This window comes from Trachemys scripta, chromosome 5 (genome assembly GCF_013100865.1).
Source record: "Trachemys scripta elegans isolate TJP31775 chromosome 5, CAS_Tse_1.0, whole genome shotgun sequence".
NCBI lineage: Eukaryota > Metazoa > Chordata > Testudines > Emydidae > Trachemys > Trachemys scripta.
In genome coordinates, this window is record NC_048302.1 from 18,521,872 (window position 1) to 18,545,290 (window position 23,419).

At 40.4% G+C, this 23,419-nt stretch overlaps 1 protein-coding gene across 3 annotated transcripts in view; it reads right to left on the reverse strand.

Moving 5' to 3' along the window:
• BMPR1B (bone morphogenetic protein receptor type 1B) overlaps positions 1 to 23,419 on the reverse strand; it is a 276,624-nt gene that overhangs the window by 189,819 nt on the left and 63,386 nt on the right. For all 3 annotated transcript variants that reach the window (XM_034772218.1, XM_034772219.1, XM_034772217.1), the window contains exon 3: positions 21,146 to 21,226. The gene's annotated coding sequence lies outside the window, so the exon portion shown is untranslated. The remainder of the gene's footprint in view (positions 1 to 21,145; positions 21,227 to 23,419) is intronic.

Genomic DNA, 23,419 nt, shown 5'->3' on the forward strand with positions numbered 1-23,419 from the left:
TGATGTGTAAAATATCAGATTTTAAGAACAGAACAGTAGATTTTTAAGTTGAGTCACACTTGTTCTAAAGACCTTCTTAAGTTTATAGAAGAGTCTTCCGCAACTGAAAGCTGAGACAAAGCAAAAAATCACTTTAGTCATAGTACTTAGATATAGAACAAGTCTATTACGTCATCGTTTAGTCATAGTACTTAGATATAGAACAAGTCTATTATGTCATCGGGCCTACCCCCTGTAAGGACAAAATATAGACCCCAGATAGGGACATATCAGATATTCAATTTTATCTGGGCCATAAGACTTCAAAATCCAAAGAAAAGTTCATTGCATAAACATCATGGGACTATCCAAGCCAACAGTAACATTTTATATGAGAGTAAGAGTGACTGCACAACTTTCATTTATATTCTTGAAGTTAAGACAACTAGATCTAAATTAGTTCTTTGCCAGATGACACTATCACATCTAATACATACCACTCGCTCATCTGCAACAAACTGTTTTTTTTATTTGTTTGAGAAAGCTACACACTCCCTCCTCTGGGAAAAAAATGGTCTTTATAACATGCTGACTGTGCTGGGGTACTGTAACTGGCAGAATGAATCAGCCAGATCTCTTAATTTCACTTAATTCTATCCCCTGTAAGGTCACAATTCAAATCATAGCACTGCTGCAAACTAAGTATTTTTCATTTTTTTAATCCCTTTGCTTTTCTTTTTTTCAGTGTTGCAAAGACAATGAGATTGAATTTCTTGCATGCAAACTGTGGCAGTTTTATAGACCTGATCAAACTGAAGGATCTCAGCACCTCAAGGATCAGATACCATCACTGCTACATACCATTGCTCCTTTTTGACCTAAGTGGCTAAGCAAATTTTGGGGCTCTGGGAATGTTCCAGATGGAAATAGAAATTGATGGAGTCTGTTATTTTCTTAGATGCAATCTTGTTTATTTGCAAGGAATGTATAAAGTCTACTCCTGAGGGAATTCTGTGCTACTGCGTGTGTGTATAATTAATGAGGCACACATTTTTAATTTTTTGCACAGAAAAAAGCTTCTGCCAAAATATTGCTGCAGTTCCACCTTTTCCCCACCAGAGGGTGCTGTGGCAATAGAACACAGCAGCAGCTCCCAGACAGCTAGGGAAGAGAAAGAGTCTGTCTTCTTTGCAGCACCTGTCAGGCCAGGTCAGGAGACGGGGCTATGGGGAGATGGACAGCGTGGGGTCCTGGGGGGGGTGTCAGACAGGAGCTCATAAAGGTTAGTGGGGGAAGGCAGACTGCAGCAGGGGCTGAATGGGAGTGGACGCACAGGGCCACAAGGGGTAGAGAGGTGCAGGGTCATATGGTAATGGGGGAGGAGGAGCAGAGTACATAGGGACAGAGGGTGGCTGAGTGGGGGTACAGAGACACATGGGAATGTGTGAGGGGTACGGACCCACATAGGGATGGGGGAGTGGGTGCAGGGCCACATAGGGATGGGGAGAGTGGGTGTCTGAGTGGGGGTAGAGGGACACATGTGGACAGCAGGTGCAAGTACACGTGGGGGTGCAGGAACACATGGGGACAGGGGCAGATGTGCCTGACTGAATGGGAGAGGCTAGGGGTCAGCTAGGGTCTGCATGGGGGAAGCTCCCTAACAATCCCTCCCTGCCCCTCAAAAAACCCTGTTCCATAATTTTCCCACCCATACCCAACAACCCTCCAAGTTCACACCCAGGCTCCTTCCCAACAATTTACTTCCCTCTCCTTCAGCTCCTCCATTACTCCTGACTCCCCCAAGCCTTTGCACTGCTTCTGAGGGGTGTGGGAAATACGTTTCTGTATTGTAGCGTTAATGAACTATTACTCAGAGTTCTGAATTAATGTGCCTAGTAAGGAATCTATTTGTCAAAAGACATTTCCCGAATCTTTTTTATTGTCTGTATTATTACAGACATACTTGCTGACAGGTATTTTGAAATAAATGACCAAAAATAATTGAAACTGATGTGATTATATTGTGTTATTTTGATAAATAAAATATGCAGATAACTCCACTTTTTTTTTTTTCAAAATCAGGTCGGGCCTGATTGGCCTGTCAAATACAGCAGAGTAAATCAGGAGTAACTCTGCAGAAGTTAATGCAATTACTCTGGGTTAAGTGAGAAAAAAATCAGGCCTGTTGGATCTTGACTTGTCTAGATTAGGGGAATACACTCACAATCTGTCATTTTCTTCATATTCCCTTTGTTCATCCTCTCCAAGCCAATCAGATAAAAAAAATGATGTTGATTAGCCTAGGAGAGCTCCCTTCTTCCCTCCAGCTAGAATATAAGGGACCTCCCACAGCAGTTTCACTCAAGACTACTTTTCATAGGTAGCCATTAACGGGGAGATGGTCCTTCCCATCTATATACAGAGCATTCAAGTTCATAGCACAGAGGTAAGGAAGAAAGGGGAACATTTAACTGTTTATGAGCACATGAACAATAGCAGCAACACCAGTCCCTCCTTTAATCTGCAGTAAGGATTGCCCCTCTCCTATTACCTCAAAGGATCTGGGGACAAGAGATACCAAGTTGGGAAAGCAGGCATGTCCCCCTTTGCTGTGGAAAGTGGAGCAGGGTCTTGCATCTCACCCTAGGATGACAACTACAGATCTGGAGCGTCAACTGGAGGAGATGAGTATGGTAGGCATTCTGCATGCATGTCCATTTGCATATATGTGCATGGTTTGAGGGAGGGAAAGAGGGTTTTTTTCATAAATTTGGGGGAGGGAAACAACCCAATGTTTGCTCAAAGTCCAGACTTTTTAAGGTCTTGGATTAAGGTATTCATGCTAAAAATAATCTAAAACTCACCGAGATTCACTGATGGTGAATTCCAGCAGACTCTAGACTACTAATTTATCTGGAAAAATTCCCTGAAGGGGAATAAGTATAAATGGCGTCAAGTTTTGGGGAAAGGATTGTGCAGAGGATGCTCACTACAATGTGAGGTAGTACTGAATTTACAACAATGGATAGAAAAATTAAAAGCCATTTGGTGCTAACTCATCCATCTAGAAAAACCAACACATAATATTTCCATTGCATTTACCGAAGAGAACACACTCACAATGTTTCACTTCTGTTATAAGAATATTCAAGATAGCTGAATATTCTAATATCTAATTCTAGTGTCATGACACCTCTAATAAAAGGTGTCATTACACTGCAGATGGCAGGCTTACTTTGCCCTTCAAGTTAATGCCTTTTCCACTTCCCAAGCAGCATTTTATAGTTAGCACTAAAAAACAGAAACTCAAGAGTAAAAGTTATTTGCATTAATTAAAAGCACATTATTTATATTATAATACTTACTATGACAAGACACTTAATCTTTAACTTATTATGTCTTCAATCTGGGAAGATCTTGAACGTAGATGATCACTTAGCCAATCAAGTGGCAGAGCAGGAAACAGAATCCAGATTTCTGAACTCCCAGATTTCAATGCTCCTGCACAGTGGTTCTCAAGATTTTTATGTCTAGGGTCCTCTGTACCATTATTCCCTCTCACAAAACTACCTCGCCCCCATTTCTGCACCCCCTTCTCCCAGAACACGGGCAGTGCTGACCTCAGTGCAGCACTGGAATCCTACGAAAATGGACACTGCCATTTTTCTCACTGGAAGGACAACAGGAGGACTGAAACTGAAACAAGAGAGCCATTTGCTCATTCCACAAGGAGTGGAAGGGGCAGAGCTGCAGTTTATCCCCCTCAGCACAGGGCCCATAGCCAAGTTTACAGGCTCTCCGGGCTATCCTGAGCTCAGCCTAGAAGAACCATCATAGGTGTGGTGTCGCAGAACCCTGAGTGCTTGGGATTACCTATGGGATTACTTTGATACCCCAGTTCTCACAGGGCTAACCCAATGGTCTCTGTAAGGGAAGGAGTCCTCAAGTATAGTTCAACAGCAATTCTTCTTCTCTAGGAGACTTATAAACTCTGAATGGAGTCTTATCCCATTCTCCTTAGCCAGAAGAATGGTTGCAGTAATACAGGATCTTTAAGCCTGTGGCATAATGGGAAAAATCTTCAAGGATCCATAAAGAGGTAACAGGATTTCCACCCTCTCTCCTCCCCACAGCCCTAGTCGAACATTTATCTTCTGGTAAATAGTCAGTCTCACAAAATAAGTATAGTGATTTTTTCTATTTTCAGATGCATGAGGCTGTGACACTGTACCCCGTATTCTTCCTAGTTGGATGATGATGATATAATTATGACATAATTAGGATGCATTTTCTACAAGATGGGTCATATGAGGTATCATTGGAAAAGTTATGATTTGCTGAATATGATTATCTTATTTGTATGCATTTATAATTTCTTTCTGTATCTTAAGTTGCGAATATTGACTATGTATCTGTATTTCACATGTAGTCACACCTGGGTAACACCCACTAGGCAAAATGGTTCCAGTCTAGATAGCCAGCTCTGAAGGGCCAATAGACCGTAATGGACCATTAGGAAAAACAATAGGCCTTAGGAGAAGCTTATCCCCACCTGGTGAGTCTTCCTGATAATGCTACAGACATCCTATAAGTAATGGCTGCTATGACTCAGCAAGGTATGCAAGGGCAGGTGACCAGGCCACATGACTCTGGGCTCTCCATTTTGGGAGCCTGTATTTTTCCACAGACTGGGAACCAAGTTTGAAACAAAGGGTTCCTGCCATATGCTAAAGCTATATAAGGCAAGGAGTGACATCATCTATTGTTCTTCATTCCCCACACAAGAGTACTCCTGAAAACACCTGAGGAACAAAGACTGAACTGGTAGAAGTGCTGGACCCATTTCTAGCCTGTGTATGGAAACCGAAGCTGTAAAGCAAAGGCAGCCTGTGCCTTAAGATTCTGCAAGCCTGCTTGTATCAAGGGCTACTGCATTTCCTCTCCACACTGAAGAGTTGGCGAACTGGATAATAAATTCATACCTGTCAAGGTTTTGACTAGGGCAGGAGGGTACAACTCTGGGGTCCTAGACTGGGAAGCTGGCGGTTGTTTTGGCTGTAGCCTCTCTATTGTTGGTTCATGCAGTGGCTGGTCAGCGTGCATGTAATTGCAGCTGGGTGTGTCTCTACCTGTGTGAATGCTGGTGGAAGTATAGAACCGGGAGCAGGTCTGCAGCTTGTCAGAGCAGCAGTGTGAGAGGGAGCCCAAGCTGGTAAGTCAGAGGGCTCAGTGGTACCCCAGTTCCAGGTGGCACCATCACAGAGGATACCACTCATTTCAATTTATGTAGGACCAGATTCTGCCACCCTTACTCCATGGGTAGAACCTTTGAAGCAAGTGTTTGGACTTCTGAGATGTCGCATCTGTGGGCCATATTCAGTAACTTAACTCATCACCATTTGCTACTCATGGAGCCAGGTATTTCTCAATGTGAGTAAAAATGGCAGAATCTGGCCCAAACTTTTATGTGTCAGTCTCTGCTTAGGAGAAACTCAGGACTAGCCTTAGAAGAATGTTGAAGTGTTATAGGTCAGGATTGGTATGCATTACTTGGCAGAGCTCTGTGACATTAAATTTGCACAGAATCTATCTACCTGGTTTTGGCCAGTGCTATCAGTCCTTGAATGCCACACTTAACCCCAATTTTTAATTAAAATAAATATTAAGTTTTAAAAAGTTCCATAAGAGATCTTGTAAAGTCAAGACTATCCTCGTGATTCTTACTTGTTAAAATATTCAGTGTTTTTACTCTCAAAAGCCTATTTAATTAATGTAATTTCTCCACCAAAAGTATCTAAGCCCCAACCCTTAAATTTTTCTTCATCAGATAGTCTCTTTAATACAATTTTCTAAAACCAAGTCAAGAAGCAGGAGGTACATTCTGCCTTTATATGCATTCATGTGGCTCCCCTTGACGGCAATGGAAGCCACATGTGAGCATCAGAATCTGTCCTTATAAAATACCAGAGAAAACCCAGGAAGGCAGTCAGGAGGAAAAGATGGTGGTAGACAGCTAATACGCTGGTGAACAGTAACTTAAATAAAGATTTCACTTTAATCCTGACTGATTGTTTCCTTCTGCCAACGAACTGCACAAGAATTAAATTCAAGACCCCAGCTTCTGATTTCAGTGCAAAACATCATCATGTGCAAAACATTATTCATTATTATTTCATTATAGTAATCAAAAGTCAGCAAGTCAACATGGCACATTCAGAAGTGAATTGGGACAAATTCCTGTCTTTCAGCCCTCTCCAGATGTGACTTACAATAACTCAAAGTCCCTTACATGTTCACTCATCGATGTGTAACTCTCATGTCACCTTAAAGGTGGACCCTATATACATTCACTTTTTTTTTTTTTTTTTTAATCAGACATAACTGGATGACAGACCTCTCCTCCACAAGTGCACTTCTGGCTGAGCCTCGTTATTTCGCGCTCCATCTACACAGATCACACAATTTTTCTCCTTTTTCTCTTACCCATTTGCAACTCTAATGGAGTTCCATCCAATCCCAGTGTTATTTTGCTCTTCAGTCTCTCTCCTTCATTTTCTTTATCTCTTGGCCTCACATGATGCTTCTTCTCCTACAGCCTTACTTCTACTACCTGCCCTTGCTTCTTTCCACTTCAGCTCCCAAATGCTCTGTGCTGCTCCTCTGAACTTCTGCCTCAGTACCTCCGCTTTAACCAGAGCTTAGAAATTCATTCACTGACTCACTCATGGCAAGAAGGAAGCTTTCCAGAGCAAGGGCCATAAACCTCTGCAAAATCTAAGCTTCCTTTTGGTTGCAAAGACAACTTTCCAAATGTGACTAGAGAATAAATATACAGTGCGAGCTTCCCAAGTCTACAGACAACTCCAATGCCTCTTCAGCCATGCATAGTTGTGCCAAACTGCAGCAGGACACTGCTGCTATTAAGAATCCTATGGGAAGCAGTGAACCCGTAAGTATCAGGTCAATTCACTCTGCTGCTGCTTGGCAAAGCTATTCATTAGGCAGGAATCCTCAAAAATTGAAACTGTAGGAAGGGTAGAATAATGAAGACACCATAGCCATCCACCTTTGCACCAGCCAAAATACTCAAGGTTGGGAAAATAGAGAGAGCCCACTTCTTCATTCTATCACCCAAAGTGGTTTCAAATGTATCACTCACTTGCTAGCCAGAGGCTGATATGAAAGACTGAGCCCCTCTTGCTCCCAGCATGGCCCAGGGACAGCATGCCAATGGAAATCCTAGCACTTCCCCTGCAGGTTATGACAGTGGTAGGCTTTTTATCTGGGTTTTAGCCTGTGGATAGTTTCCCTCTCCTATCTTTTGTGTTGGTATCTGGCAAGTAGGCGGAGTCCTCTGGCCATTAGTTGTCAGGTAAAACTTCCAAGCCCTATGTGGAGGAGTGGGATAGGTTAGAAAAGAGAAGTACAGTATTGAGAGAGAGAAGTTTGGGAGACAAGGAGAAGAAAGGAGAGACAGAAAATGCAGGGGAGGAGCTAAGAACCCACTGTTGGGACAAGTATTCAAGGAGATCGAGGGTGAGAGAGAAAAAGGAAACTAACCCTGACAATGCCACCATAAAAGATTTATAGGAAAGAAAAAGCGGAGTAAAGCCTGGAAGTACGAGCAAGTATGTTTAAAATAAGGGAGTCAATACATTATACAAAAGTGTGTGGAACAGAATGCTGACTGACATTACGTCACAGATACAATAGATAGCATGCCATTTTTTATTCTTTACTTTTCAAAGGGAGTTGTTCTGGGGCACTGCACGTATTTTTTCAACCTGGCTATTTGGCATCGGGTACATTTTTTAAGCCATGGCTTGAACTTCAGAGAGTTTCCCGGCTCCAGTTCCTCAGAAAGACATGAGAGCTCAATCTCACCTCATTCTGCAATATGCTGAGGGAACTGTTTGTTCTCTTGCTCCAACAGCATAAAAGGCTGAACTATTCAAGACTCTACTGTAGCCCTAACTGCACTCTACAGTTATAATCTAGTGCAATTGCCTGGCACTAACATACAGAACTAAAAACAGAGAGGAAACCAAAAGGAAAAGAATGAGACCCAGCAGCCGGCTCACTATTGGATTTCATTGCTTTAAAACTACTTGTTTCTCCACAAGACCTAATGGATCCAAGTTTCAGCATACACCTACAGTTATCATACCTGGTTTGGGCAGTGGCAGAAGGAAATAATCCTACTGCACATGGTAACTCGCCACCACATTAAACAAACAAGGGGCAAGTGTAGTTAAAGATTTTCAGATGGTTTGGTGGTGCTGCCATCTCCTCCCTGCCACCAACCTGCACAAAGCCAAATAGGTTTTGCACTGGGGTCTATGAAGGGTTAGGGGGAGATAGGAAGGAAGCCATTATATCACTGCTAGTCCTATAGCATGCATAAGTGGCAATCTGCAAATGCATTAGGCCTATGGAGCCACAGTTCACTCCCCACATCCTCGCAAGAGTCCCTCAAATATACTGCTTGCATGCGGTAAATCCAAGTTGTCCTTTGTGTAGCCTCTTCACAACTTGTCCACCCCTGCATCAGAACCACAGCCATTTCACTGCATTTAGGACCTTCAAGGCTCACAGTGGGAACTGGGAACAACATCTGGCTCTTAACAGGCAGTAAATGAAAGCTGTGTATTCCCTACACAAGTCCTTCGCTCCCTGTGGCAGAGGGACTTTTGTTTTGCCCATTGCTTGATAACCAACCTGCATAAAAAATCTCTTAGTCCCTGAAAGTCATTCAATAAACTGTTTTCCTTCAGTCTGTAGTAATAAAACTATACAACACTATAAACATTTTCCACATTTGACTCCAAGATATTTGGTTCTCTGGCTAGAAACATTACTTCTTTTGTTTTTAAGTTACAGCAGACCCCTTCAGACCTAATTTACCTCAGGACGCCAAATATTTTTGTCTTCTGTTTTTCACTATTACAAATGTTTCTAAAAACTACATAAGAGAGCTGAACGAACACTGGGACAGGGCCATCCTTTTGAGTTAGGCACATCACATATCAGATACATCAGAAAAATAAAGAGATGCCCAGAGAACAATATCCTTGACGAGTGCCTCTCAAGACACAAAAATAAGATTAGCATTAAGAGGAGGTATGCGCCTAATTCTCTCAAGCAGCGAAAGGAGAACAGATCCCATGGAGAACAAAACGTACTTTCCATGCAAAGATCAATTTAAAGCTAATTAAGGAGTTGAGAGAACTGTCAAAGACCATCAGCATTTTAGGTAAGCTATACTGAAGAATATACTGTTGAGACTGTAGATATGTGTTCCTTGTGCCACCCACCCAGTCATCCTGGCCTTGGAAGGAGCCCACCTCCACAAGACAAAGAAGCCAGTTCAACTCTCTGCCTTCCTGCTAAGGTGGCCAACAAGATGTTGCGATGGTGATTTGCCCTACAGAATTCTCTTCACTAGCAACTGGACTAAAAGCCATCCATTTGTTTCACATAGTGGAGGCTACTGGTATTAATGTCAGCAGCTCATAATAAATTGTGCTCACTACTAACCAGAGCCATCTTGAAACTGACCCAGGTCAATAGAGGTGAATAGCTTCCATTATCATTTATCTGAGCCGTGAGTATCCCTTCCAAACATCACATCATGAGGAAACAAACAAGACACAAATTATCAAAAGGTTAAACAAAACAAAAAATGCAAAATAGCAAACTTTGATTAGGACTAATAAAGAAAATGACTATGTTTTATTACATAAATGCTATGATGATATATAATGATGCTAGTAGGTGCTGTTCCATTATAGATGCAAGCAAAAAGCCTCGTTCTGTCAATCTTTAGCTGACTGTATTCTAAGTGGTTTATCAAGGGGCATGTGGATTTATAGTTTAAGGTAGAACACATACTCAGTTAAACACAGCTTTCTGGAAAGTTTGGTCTCAGGCATATCTCTACATCACTGTTGTAATTTGGATGTTCAGATGTATTAGTTTTTGAGGTACAGTTTAAATATAGTTGACTGAACTGTTTGTCGCATGCGTCTGCTCTGGCACTGGAGCTTAAAGGAAATGTGATAAAGATTTGAAAACACACTTTCTATTAAAATATGGGGACTTCCCATTTTACTCTATTAACAACATTTCATAATCAGCAGATCCAATGAAAAACATGCAAAGTGTACCTTTACTATACAAAGTACTGGTATTTATAAAACATGCTGATTTTCAATATTCTCCATTATGTGTCTTCTCAAGCAGAGATCAATAGTCTCATTAGCATACACATTTCATTTTCACCAAGATTAGTGGGCCACAAATTAGATCAATTTTAGAGCACTACCTTATTTGCATTTATTCTGTTACAAAGTTCAGATTATTACATGAAGGAATGCATTTAACAAAGGATTAATGTAAAGATTACACTGAGGCTGAGGCTTGGAAGTCTAATGTTCCTGTTCTCTTGGTGTTCAAATTGCAACTATATGGTCACATTTTTATCTAATATAAATATGAATTAACTACACCTCTTCCCCGATATAAGACGACCCGATATAATACGAATTCGGATATAACGCAGTAAAGCAGTGCTCCGGGGGGGACTGAGGGAGGGGGCAGGGCTGCACACTCCGGTGGATCAAAGCAAGTTCGATATAATGTGGTTTCACCTATAACGCAGTAAGATTTATTGGCTCCCGAGGACAGCGTTATATCGAGGTAGAGGTGTATATTGATTTCAATCAAATTACATCCAATGAAGTGGGCATTCACCCACGAAAGCTTATGCTCCAATACATCTGTTAGTCTTAAAGGTGCCACAGGACTCTGTTGCTTTTTACAGATCCAGAATAACACGGCTACCCCTCTGATACAATCAAATTACTGCAGATTTTAACTGGTGTAACCCTGATCAGAATGCATTCTATCATCATTAAATTACTTGGTTCTGTACATATAATATAAATTGTAATTATAAATAACTCTAGAATCATATTGCTTACTCCAGTGTTCATCATTAGCAAATAGCTTTAGATTTGCCATGTTTCTTTTATGGAATCAAATTTACTTTAGTGAAATATTTCTGTAGATTTCTTAATGACCTTTCTATTTCTCAGTGGATACTTTATTCAAAACCTTTTATATGAATTTATGCAAAATAAATTGCTCTCCAACTAGAAAAAGAAAATTGGGCATGATTTTTCGGAAAGATAATTTTTAAAAATGGTTATTTAGAATTGTTATTTACTTAAATAGGGTAATAAAATATCCACAACCAATTTCCACAGTACAAAGCTGCCAAAACTAGTATATAATACAGGTTACCAATGAACCACAATTTCTATAACAAGGCTTGACAAAAAATGCCAATTCCTCGATTGTTTTGTAAAGAGAAATGATCTACATACAGTTGGTAGAAAAATCAGTCCTGATCCTGCAGCTTGCTTCTGTGGCTAAACTTCAGAGTACATACATGCAGGCAAAACGACCGCTCACACTGTGTACATTGCAGGGCCACAGTCTGACAATAGATCTCCAATATTAAGGATTTAAAAAAAAATAAACTATAGAAATAAACGGATACTTATACATAGGGCTCGGTCCTGCTCGCAATGAAATTAATGGGAGTTTTGACAGACTTCAGTGGAAGTAGGACCAGGCCCACAAATAAATTAATTATATTAAATATTAAAAGGTATCATGAGATTGAATTTGTGTTAAACGTATAATTCAGATGAGAGTTGATTTAGGAGGCTGTGGTTAGAGTTTTTGTTACGATACCATGTGCTAGGTCGATTAAAGCTATCTACCCTTTTATACCACACTGGTCCCTGTGGTAACCTGGATACTTCACAAATTCTAAAGAGTAGCATTAGCTTCTGATATGTACTGGCTCATGTTCTGCACCCACTCACTCCTCACCCCCCAACGACTTAAGGTTCCTCAGGTGTAAATCAGCACAGAACTTAGCTTACTGCATTTAATCAGGTGTTACAATTCCATGCAGCAGAGGATGGAGGTGTGCCCTTTCAATTTTGCCTGTGGCTCTGAAGTGCAACATAGAGGAGATCAGCCACTCATTCTTTTCCAATAGTCATTCCTTGTTAGTTGAACATGAAGGACTATTACTTGATATGTCATCAAAGATATCAGTTAGCAATATTCTTGCTCTAAGCCACTACAACTGGCAGTGGGATGGGGTCCACGGAGGATGGTCTCCACAGAGTTGTCCAGCAAAATGCACTCAGGAATGTGGACCTCAGTGGCCCCTATATTCCTTTCTTTCTAGAGGGCACTACCATGTTTTTTTTTAAGCACAGCATGCCCTTTCTCCTTCGCCTCTCTCAGTTAGCCAGTAGAGTTTGGCGGGGCGGGGGTGGGGGGGTGGAGGGGGGAGATACAGAGGGACCACCGGACCGTGACTCTATCCTTGCCCCATATATCCACTCCTTTGCTTTTTTTTTTTTTTTTTTTTTGGAACCTATACAGGACTGGAAACAATCTACTGCTAAACTGTAACTATATGGCTCCTCATCTTCTGAGCCCCAAATGGAAGTGACCTGTAGAAAGGGTGGTGGGGAGGGGGGCGATGGGATATGACAGTGGACTGTCTGGCTTTGCCCATAGAATTAAAATCCACTTCTACGGAGCAATTTGGTTTCAGGAATATTTCCAATGATGACTCGTTACCTTTCCCTCCCAAACCCCGCACCCACTTTAGAAAAAAAGTTATATGCATGTCAACCTAAATAATATTCCTGCATTTAGGGAAGAAATGTGTCAACACATTAGCTTAAGGAGATCCTTGTTAATTCCCATCATGAGACTTCTGAAAGAGAAACCTAACCTGTTGCAAAATGGTTCCAAACAGCATGAGTTTGCAGTGTAATCTTTTCCCATTGGCATATTTAAGCTCAGACTGTCGGTTTGTTTTTTCAAAACAGTATTGAGAAATCATGTAATCAGAGTGCACAGTCATGGTTCATAGCACACACTGCCTCCTGGGCACAGGGAAAGCTTCCACTTGCTCACAAAAAATGGCCAGTGAAAGGAGAGGGCAGTTTCCCCTCACTCCTTGTGGGGAGGCAAGTACCATCTAGTCAAGCCTAGAGCAGTACTTTCTTTGGTATTTATATGGCCCCTGGTATTGTGGTATCTGAGAACCTCAAAATCTTAAATGTATTTATCTATACAACACCCCTGTGAGATACTATTTGCCTATTATCCCCATTGTACAGATGGGGACGTGAGGCCTCAAGAGACTTAGTGACTTGCCAAAGATCACACGGGAAGTCTTGTGGTGGAGCTGGGAATTGAACCCAAGTCCCGTAAGTCATATTCCCTTCACATTTGCACTCTGGGGAGCACTCCCCCACACCCCCCGCAACAAATGTCTGGGTGTTCATTCATTGCCAGGCACAGATGGGCCTAGAATGCTTTTCCCCTAAATACTAAATCAATTATTTGTAAACACACTTTTTAAAAAAAAGTTCTAATTAATTAATTTTCATTGTATTACATCATCATCATGTTGCTGCAAGATTCTAAAGTCTCAGTGACTAACCTAAGGATCAACTAGGGGATAAAATGGAAGAAATGAGGCTAAATTAATTCTGAACTACATTTTAAAAAAAAACACTCATTTCCATTAATTTGATATCCACCTACATATTACATGGGTACTTTCTAGAGTTAGGCAGCCACACAGCTTTGCAGAAGCATTTGATCCTTAGCTATTCTAGACCCAAGTGGAGGTTCCCAATCATGCCAAGGTGCACAACAGTTGTGAGGTGGACCATTGTCCACTAGGAAACAGCATGAGACCACCAGAACCATTTTCATTTGTAATTTCTACCTTCTGAAAAGGTTGCTTAACTCAACTTTAGTTCAAACGCATAAGTTATTCCCCACCCTAGATGGAACAGCTCACTTTTCATCGCCGCCTTTGATCTGGAATCAACAAGGTGACTAGACAGCAACATATGTTTTTACACATACTGAATATCTGCTATGGTAAATGAACCAAGGGAAAACAACAGCACTCAAGAACATTAGAGTGACTTGGGAAAATACCCAGATGATTTTGTTTGATTAAAGAAATATTTTGGAAGCTTTTGACAGATATATGGAAGTCATTTATCTGTAATTGGAAGGTCTTCAAGAGGTGCAGTCCCTATCTGTATTACCCTGTTGGGGTCCATGGGATCTGTATGTATGGCGCCCTGGAATCATGTGAGAGTCTCACTGGCCTCTTCCGCAAAGCAACAACAACCGACTCTCCCAGTGTATACAGAGGAGGAAGACACTGAGCCAGATCCACCATTACCGGCGGTACTGACAGGTGTATCATCGTCCTCATCCGATGGAGCAATCACCCGATCCCTGCGTGATGACCACAGGCAACACAAAGAACTTTTGCAGAGGGTGGTATCTGAACTTCAGATCCCACTTCAAGAAGTTTATGACACACAGCACAAGCTCTTTGATACCCTACAGCCAACTGAACCCAATTGGGTAGCTCTCCCAGTAAATGAGGCAATCATGGAACCAGCCAGAGTGGTATGACACACACTTGTATCATGCACCTCTACTCCCAGAAGAGCTGAGAGACAATACTTTCTCCCTTCAAAAGTGGCAGAATTTTCTATGAGCACTTGATTGGGTCCTCAGCTATCAGCACTTCCTCATCACTCCAACCTGAGCTCCAGGGAGAGCGTTGAGCAGGGCGTTACCTCTCCACTTGCTGGATGCCAAGTAGGACTTCTCCATATTCTGATATAGGCTATTATAGGAACAAATTCTGTGTGTCTATAGTACAACACATAAAAACTATAACTCTTTACCAAGAGCTATGTGAAATTACATATATTCTTTGAAATATTTAAAAATTTGTATATTTCTTATGCCAGCATTAGAAGAGGTGAAACTCCTATGAAGCTAAACCATGATAAAAATGGTGCAATAGAGTGATCAAGCAGTCCACGTTCTCCTGTTACATGATTCTCCCAATTACATGGAGAGGCAGAATGGAGATTATTCTTTCCATCTGGGTTGCTGAACCTGCAATTCTATTTTACAACAATGAGAGCTCCATCCCACACTTTTCTTGTGTGAACTCCAAAAGTCATACAGAAATAAAGGAAGTAAGTTTCCATGGATTGGGCTAGAGAGCTTTAAAGGACTGGCTATCTATGAAAGATCTGAACAACAGCACTGCAAAAACCACAGTAAAATACTTCAAGTGACTTGCCATCTGTGCCAAAAGTCTGACAACAATATTGTTTTCATCTTCTTAAATCATGCCCAGTTTAGTTTAGGAGGGAGATGAGGGAACAGGACCAGCCTTTAGCCAAAATGCGACAACAGACTCTGCAGTTCTGTAAGTTATCCCCTATTGCATTATGAAATGCTTCAGACATGGGGACCTGTTTCATTACTGGTCTGTTAACAGCTCCACAGCTCTGAGTTTGGCTGCATTCACTTCGTTTTGCATCAAGCTGGCCTATCGCCGTCATTTGTGAAATGCTGCTACAGTTTGTAACCTAAAACACAGGAAAAAAAAAGGTACACAGCAGCTGTTCATATTTTCAAGGAAGTCTGTTTTAATGATGTCATGGAAAAAGGCTGGAATCTAGTAAAACGTTTCAGACAGGCAGGCCATTCAAGCCCCTTAAACAATATGCGTACACATGTTGCGCCATGTACATTACATTACGGTATAAAAAGGCAAAGACTGGAGAGTATTAAAATATTATTGAGGACAGGCAATTAGGGTCTTTTCATAAATTTACTTTAATAAACTCAGTTTACTACTGGAACTACCCAATAAAGCAACATACAAAAGCTACAGTACTAGCTGCATATCAAGCAAGCCCATTTTGATCCATCAAACAGTTGAAAACTATTTTAAAGCCACTGGCTAGCTGGGACTATAAGGGAATTCAGAACATCTCCCAAAAAAGATTCTGTACACAGAAGTAAAAGTAAAAAATTAAACACAAAGCATCCACTTGTACATTCTTTAAGAGGTAAGAAGGGTGGTGGCTCAAATACTGCATTTACATATATATCAGTGCAGCTCTCACTGCAGTTAACGGGAGCCCCACATGTGCATCCAATTTGACCCATTCTTGGCAATCAGACTTTCTGCAACCACATGTGCTCGGCTATTCCATCTCTTGCAACGGCCTGTTTGTACACTACTTTCTGAGCTCAAGCAGTGTACATGGCATCGCACAGGGCTTGCTCACCCCCTACTCATCTTCTAATAGAGGAGCATTAAAGAGGAGAGGATCTGCAGTGGGATGTGAAGTTGTCAGAGGCAAACGGGAGATACTGCACATGTTCTACAGTCATTTGGGAGCCTACAGTAGTATTTATTTTGCCCTTATAATGGTCCTTACAGATTTTCTTCTGCTGGGGATCCAAAGATGTTTACATGACACTAATGTGGTGTGAGGCAGGATAACTGGACATTTCTGATAAGATGAGATCTTCTGTTTCTAAATTTACTGAGAGAATTTAAACATTCAAGCTGACTCTCTTGCATATTCAGCAGCTGGATAAGTAAAACAAGGCTGGCCCTGTTTAATGCTTGTAGCCACAACATAAATACATAGACCTAAAAGAACCACATTCTGCTATGTATGGGCTCAAGATACATAGGATACATATCTTGGAATACACTCAGTAGCTGGAATATAAAATGAATTAAACTGTGATATAAATTAGGGACGAGGTCAAACATAAATCCTTATCCGACATCCTTAAATTTTTTGTTGTTGTTGGGGAAGGAAGGTCAAGAACCGAAACCTGGAACCAGATCACAATTCTTGACTGGCCCAAATTTCTTAACAGGCTGAGCCAAAACCTCAAATCCAAACTCCCTTTCAACTTTGGGGGATTCAAAACACAGATAAAAATTCTGGAACACAGACCCCTCTCTAGTGAAAAAAAAAAAAAACCTGCACAAAGACACACAAAAACCAGGCAAGTGTTCTAAATGACTTGTTGGGATTCTTCCAACCCCAGTTATGATACTCGGAAAGTAAGTTTGAGCTAGCGGCTGTAGAGCATCTCTTCACAGTGCTATGTTGTCTGCAACTGCAATCAGCAGCCACAGTTTATACAGACACCTACCGGACTATTGAGGGGTTACTCATACGTCTAAGTGTTTGCAAAACTGAATCCCAAATGAGGAAAGTCTTCACAGATGGCAAAAATTTTGATACTCCTGGTTATGATTTACGCTTTTGTAATACAGACTAGCTTAGAAATGGCCAGATATAATAGTGTAAATCTGGAATAACTTCATTGACTTCAAAGGAATTAACTAAATTTACACCAGTATACGTGAGATTGAGATTGGCCCTATGATTTATAGCAAAGCACGTTTATACCTTATGTAATTTGTACAATACAATACATTTGTACAATCTTGAAAAGATGTTCAAGAACAGTAACTCAACAGAAATGTCTCAATAATGCTACCAAGCTGAGTAACGCAAGCCTGCTGAGTGACACTTTGCATTTATTTGGGTGGCAGTCTTCCTAATCTGTCTGTTAATGAATTGGCTTGTTACTTAACAATGCTTGCTGGGTTCTTCCCTGTTCTCTTGTAGGACTTCACGTAGCTCATGCTATGTGCACTAAAACATTGCATAATCGAATACCCGATGAACCGTGTTCAAAAGAATTACATTACATCATGGCTCCTCCAAGCATTCGATATACAATCTGTGTGTTACAAATGTTTCAAAATACAGTTCAAGTTGTGGGTGGAGAGGATGAATGTGTAAATGTGGTGGGGGAATGGGTGGGCAAGACCAAACAGATATGGCCCTGCTCAGAGCTTCCTACTTATCCTTTAGTGAACTCTTACATCTAGTTCACCGTCACAGAGACTATAAATCTAATAAATATTAAGGGCCCAATTCTGCAAATCAAAGTGAACATAAGCCCAGCAGCAACAACCTTTGTAGGATGTCTCTTGCATAAGGGGAGCCCAGGTTTACTGAGCCAATATAAGAGCAGCTATACCGAAACCACATTTGCTACCAGTACAATGATTACGGCTGTTACATTCCTAGGCTCCAGCAGGGCATGGTTAGCCAGCATAACATAGAACTACCAGAGGACGGGACCAGCTCCCACCAGCTCTGAGATGATATAGGGCTTAAAGGCTAGTTAAAGAGAACTTTGCACCCACTGAGCTAAACTAGTTGCACACAAACTGGGTGTCAGGGTCTGGCCCCATAGATCTATACCAGGCAATCTGCAAGGGAAATATACAACTCTTCCCTAATTAATAAAATATGTATTTGAGTCTCACACTGCCATTGATCTACTGCTTATAATGACTTAGACCCTGATTATACAAATACTACTGATAGCTAAAAGTGAGCTGGAGCTACTATCACTTTGCTTGAGAAAATTTAATGGATCTCACTTTTACTTGACAGTCAGCTTGCTCTTTATGGTATCAATCCTGCTCCCGTACTCATGAGGATGGCAAAACTCCCATTGACCTCAATGGTGCAGGATCAGACCCCATTTCCCTTAAGTTCACAGATCTCGTAGGCTAGACTACATTGGTATGGGTATATCCAGTGGAGATTGCAGACTTATGTTGGTAGGGTGGCTCTTGCAATGCTTGTGGATGGAAAACGACCAAGGGAGAGGCCAAAGACTTGATACATAGACAAGATATCAATAGACCTCAGAGAGATCAAGCTACATAACAGCCTGGCATATAATCATGAGTTTTGGAAGAAGGCTATAAAAGTGGCAAGAAAGATGACAATACTTAGTAGCCCTGATCCTGCAATCAGCACCATGCAGGCAAACCCATGTGCCCATGTAGCATTTACTGTAGGACTGGGACCAGTAATACCACTTTGTAATATCCTAAGCAGTTGCTTTCCTTTGTTAATATTTATACACTTCAAATATTTGTAGACTGTTAACATGGTTGTTCTTTGAGTAAACAAACTCTGAAAAAAATTAACTAATACAAAAACTACATAAAAATAAATGTTTTTTTAGATTAAAAACAGAGCTGTAAATTTGAGGAAGTTTCCTCCTAAGTATTTCATGATAAGTCAAATTTCAAAAAAATCTACTATTTGTGCTCTGTGAATTTCAGAGACAACACCATATTGCTTATTGTCAGGTGACCACTCCCTTTCTCTCCCTCATTTTTTTACTCATTCTGTGCACATAGGTGTCAGATGGGTCCCTTCATACATTACATTTGGCAACAACAATGATGCTAGTACACTAACAGAGAGAAAGACGGGAACGAGTAATATATAGCCAAGTTGCTTGTCACATTACCAGAACCCAGCAAAACCCAGTGGGACTCATTCTCCAGTGTCTGCATCTTATGTAGTCATTTACACCTGCGCAAAATGTAAAATGCTACCAAATCAGAACTCTCCACCCAAATTGGTAATAACATTTCTCACCCACTTGGTGCAGATGTAAATGAATATATAAAGAAGAAAGTAGTAGAGAACCAGCCCCAACCTTTGCTATCAGTTTTGTGGCATCCAGGACTGATTATAAGTAGAAAACTTTTCAAATGAGTTTGGGTTCTTAAGCTGTAGATTCAAAATCAACAGCATTTTAATTTGTTTTATAGTTTATGTCAAAAGGAAATATTTCAAAACTTTGCCTTTGGAAGATGAGAAACTTTGGGGGGCAGGGGGAAGTTTTCCTAGCAGAGATGTGAAGATAATGGAGTTTGGAAAACAGAAGAGAAAATAAATTACTATTTTAATGATCTCAAAAATGTGTCAAGTTGAAAAGTACCCTCTTAAAAACAATGCTGTCCGTACACAACATAAGATTCTCAAGGCAGGAATTGCCCTATGTCTTCGAATAGTATTGCATCGACATTTAAACAACAACATGCCTATTTTTATAAGAGAATGTTACAGTTTTATTTTAAACTTAATAGACATCCAATTTTTCCTTTTCAAAACCTGGGCCTAGGTAACAAAGCATCAGGGTCCTATAAACTTTCTAACACCAAACGCAAATTAAGCAGTGAAATTGCTCTAGGAAAAGTTCCAAGAATGTAAGAGTCTCAACATAATTTCTATATCTTAGGCTTTGACTTTTCGTCACACTCAAACAACATAAAATATCATACTGTCAAGAATTATTACTTCACTATGGAAGATTTTCCGTTATTTCCCTAGTTGCAAGAAATTCCTGGCTCTTGGCATGTAGCTCTCAAATTAGATAATAGAGGTTCCGTTGATAGAGTAGCTCAGAAACTGCTGATTTGCCTGAGATGCTAGACCCTAGGGTTCATATCTCATAAGCCATCGCAGCATATATTGTAAACTATTGTGAAATTTGTCACTTCACGGGCTGTTTGCTATGGAAGAGTGTACGCTAGTAATCAGTATTGTGCCTGTCTGCATAGAAAAATGTCAGTATAATAGCTGGTGTAAAACAACGACACTCCGTTTTATTTTCTGTGCCAGCTGTCATCTCAGGAGTTTATAACAGCAACTCCAGTGAGTACAAGACCTACACACCGAAAAGCTCAGAATCCTCCCTCCTTTGCACAACTCAGGGTTTTAACTGTTTAAACAAAGTACTGCTGGTTTTTCCAGTACAGAGCTACTGCTTGTTTATCTCATGCGAAAGATCAGAGAATGACAACCTAGTTCTGTACAAATGCTATTATTCAGCAATACCCCCAAAGGGAAGGAGGAATGTTTCCTGAATACAAATTGTAGATCCACCAATTCTTGTCTGAAAATCTAAAATGGGCAACGATAGCCAGATTAAGTCAAGCCTGGTGCTACTGGTACTCTCTGTGCTAACTGCAGAGCCACAGTACTGATATTTACACTTTGACAATTTAAAAGTGTAACTTCTCAGTTGGTTCCTATTATTATATCTGAACGCAACATCTTACCTTTCATGTTTTGGGTGGCAGCCCGCATATACGAACAGAAACCACCTTTCCCCATGGTAGATCACTCAAAATACATTTTCATTCCATTACAAAGCGGCATATTTTCAATTATTCTTATTTAGTTTTTCTTACTACAGCTCATAAACTGCCATTCTTCTTCTGTGTCTGCTTCATGCTGGTGCTTAATAATAATAGTTATGTCCTTAATATAAATGAAATGACTGATTCAATTAAATGCATATAAGTCCTTACCTGCAGAATTCCCAATGTTCAAGAAATCTTCTTGTCACTTCTGTGCTTTAAACAAAACAAGAACATTCCCTGCTGGGTGACCTACAATAGAGCAGAAAGATATATCAAGACAACATAATATGGTACATTTAACATGAGCATCAAATTACACTTTAATGAGAAAATTAACAGTTAAACATTTAGCTATTATCTTGCTGTAGCATGCCTTTTATGGATACTTGTGCCAAACAGTAAACGTTTGGCAGGAATCAAACAACATGAAATGCACATATTAATAAGAGGTGCCTTTCCCCTCTTTCAACATATACGCTCAGACACAGAGATGTTTTGATTACCCTTCATTCTCTACTTGTACGGCTCATGTTGAAGTTATATAAATTAAATAATTAAACTCATGCTGACACTAAACCATAGTATTTTTACAACTAAACAACACAATCAATAAAACTAGTCACTTGAGTAAGAACTGTAAGATTGAGACCAAAAGCATTCTAAGTTGCTATCAACTTCTGAGTCTTGCAGGAAAAATAAAAAAATCCTTCTTACTTTAAACTTTTATCTGATTTACATTTTACTGAACACTGAAACCTAAATATTAGGGTGACTGAAGCCTAAATATTATTTCACAATCTGAAACACAGCAAAACAAAGTAATATTATTGTATTAATGCACAAAAGCCAATAATCACACTGCAATCAACAGACTTCAATTCAACAAATTCAAGTACCAGGTAGTGATTTAACTATGTAATCCCCTATTAAGAATGGAAGCTGTGAGTTTAATCCTTCACTTGTCATGCTGGGCATGTTCCTAGGTGTTTCAGCCAGTTTCCTTGACTGCTATTTAAAATATATATTCAGTGCTGCTTTTGTATACAATAAATTTCCAGAGATTTTCAATGATAATTTACCATTACTTAATGGACATTTTAGCTGACTTGACTACTACAGAGTCATAAGAGACTTGATTGAGACTCTTACATTGTGATGATGGTTTTGTTCTAGTGCTGCTCTTAACAGACAAGTGGGATCACCCATTCTGGTCCATTTTTTTCCAAACACAAGAAAGTAACACACACAATACTTAGGGCCAAATGATACCTGCTCTGGAGTGGTGGGAGATAAACCCGAGAGCCCAATTCCACACCTAATAAACTCATATTAGATGCATCTATAATGAGGCCTCTCACACCATCTGAGAGCCCAGTTCTTCCACCCTATTAGTGTTGAGTAGAAGTTTAGAGCTTGATCCTGTAAACACTTCTTCATGTGCCCACTTTAGCCATGTAAGTAGTCCCATTGAAGAAGTCATGTGAGAGTGTTTGCAGAATAAAGGCCTTAGTCTGCAAGTAGTCCCCTGAAGACTCATTAGATAATTAAACAGTAAGCTAGTAACAATTTTAATGATAGTGGGGCTACTGGCCCACTGTAATACAGTTGAAATCAGTGAGGTATTTATGGGAGTAAGTGTCTATTCAAGGGAGAGAGTGGAACAACTGGGCCCAGAGTATGGGGTCTCGAAGAGGGCAGGAGTTGCTTGAAGCACAACATATTTACTTCCTATTTGGGAGGGGGTTGGAGGAGGGATGGGGTAATCAAAGTGGCTCTGAACAATAAGATACAAAACCAAATGAATTAAAAAATGTAGATCCAAAATTAAAAGTTTCAGTTATAACAAAATATGGCAGCACACAATCTATTTGGGGTTCAAAGTGAGTGATGACCTAACATTGCCCCATGAGTCAGGAAGAAGTGTAGATGTAACTGCAATATAAATGTCAAAGAAAAGAGTCATCGATCTAAGATGAAACTTCTTTCCTGCAGTATGGTTGTATGTTAGTGAAGCCCAATTTTAATGGCTTAACTCAGTGCAGAGCCGCAATCACAATGGAAAGCCAAAGTTAACAGGGTACCATTTCTTTTCTCCAAGACCCACAATTTTTGTTGGCCTGTTGAGTGTCTAGTAGTGGCATGACTAAAATCTGTGATGAAAGTGTTCCTCTTTGCAGATAGAGGGTTGCTAAACACCTAAAACAAATTCAAATCTTATTCAAGAAAGTAACATTTACAATACAGTAACATAAGAACAAAGCCGTCAATATTGATTTCTGAAGATGAATCTTTACAACGGGGGTGGGCAAACTTTGTGGCCCAAGGGCTACATCTGGGTATGGAAATTGTATAATGGGCCATGAATGCTCACAAAATTGGGGGTTGGCCTCTGGGGTGGGGCCAGAACTGAGGAGTTCAGGGTAGAGGAGGCGGCTCTGGGCT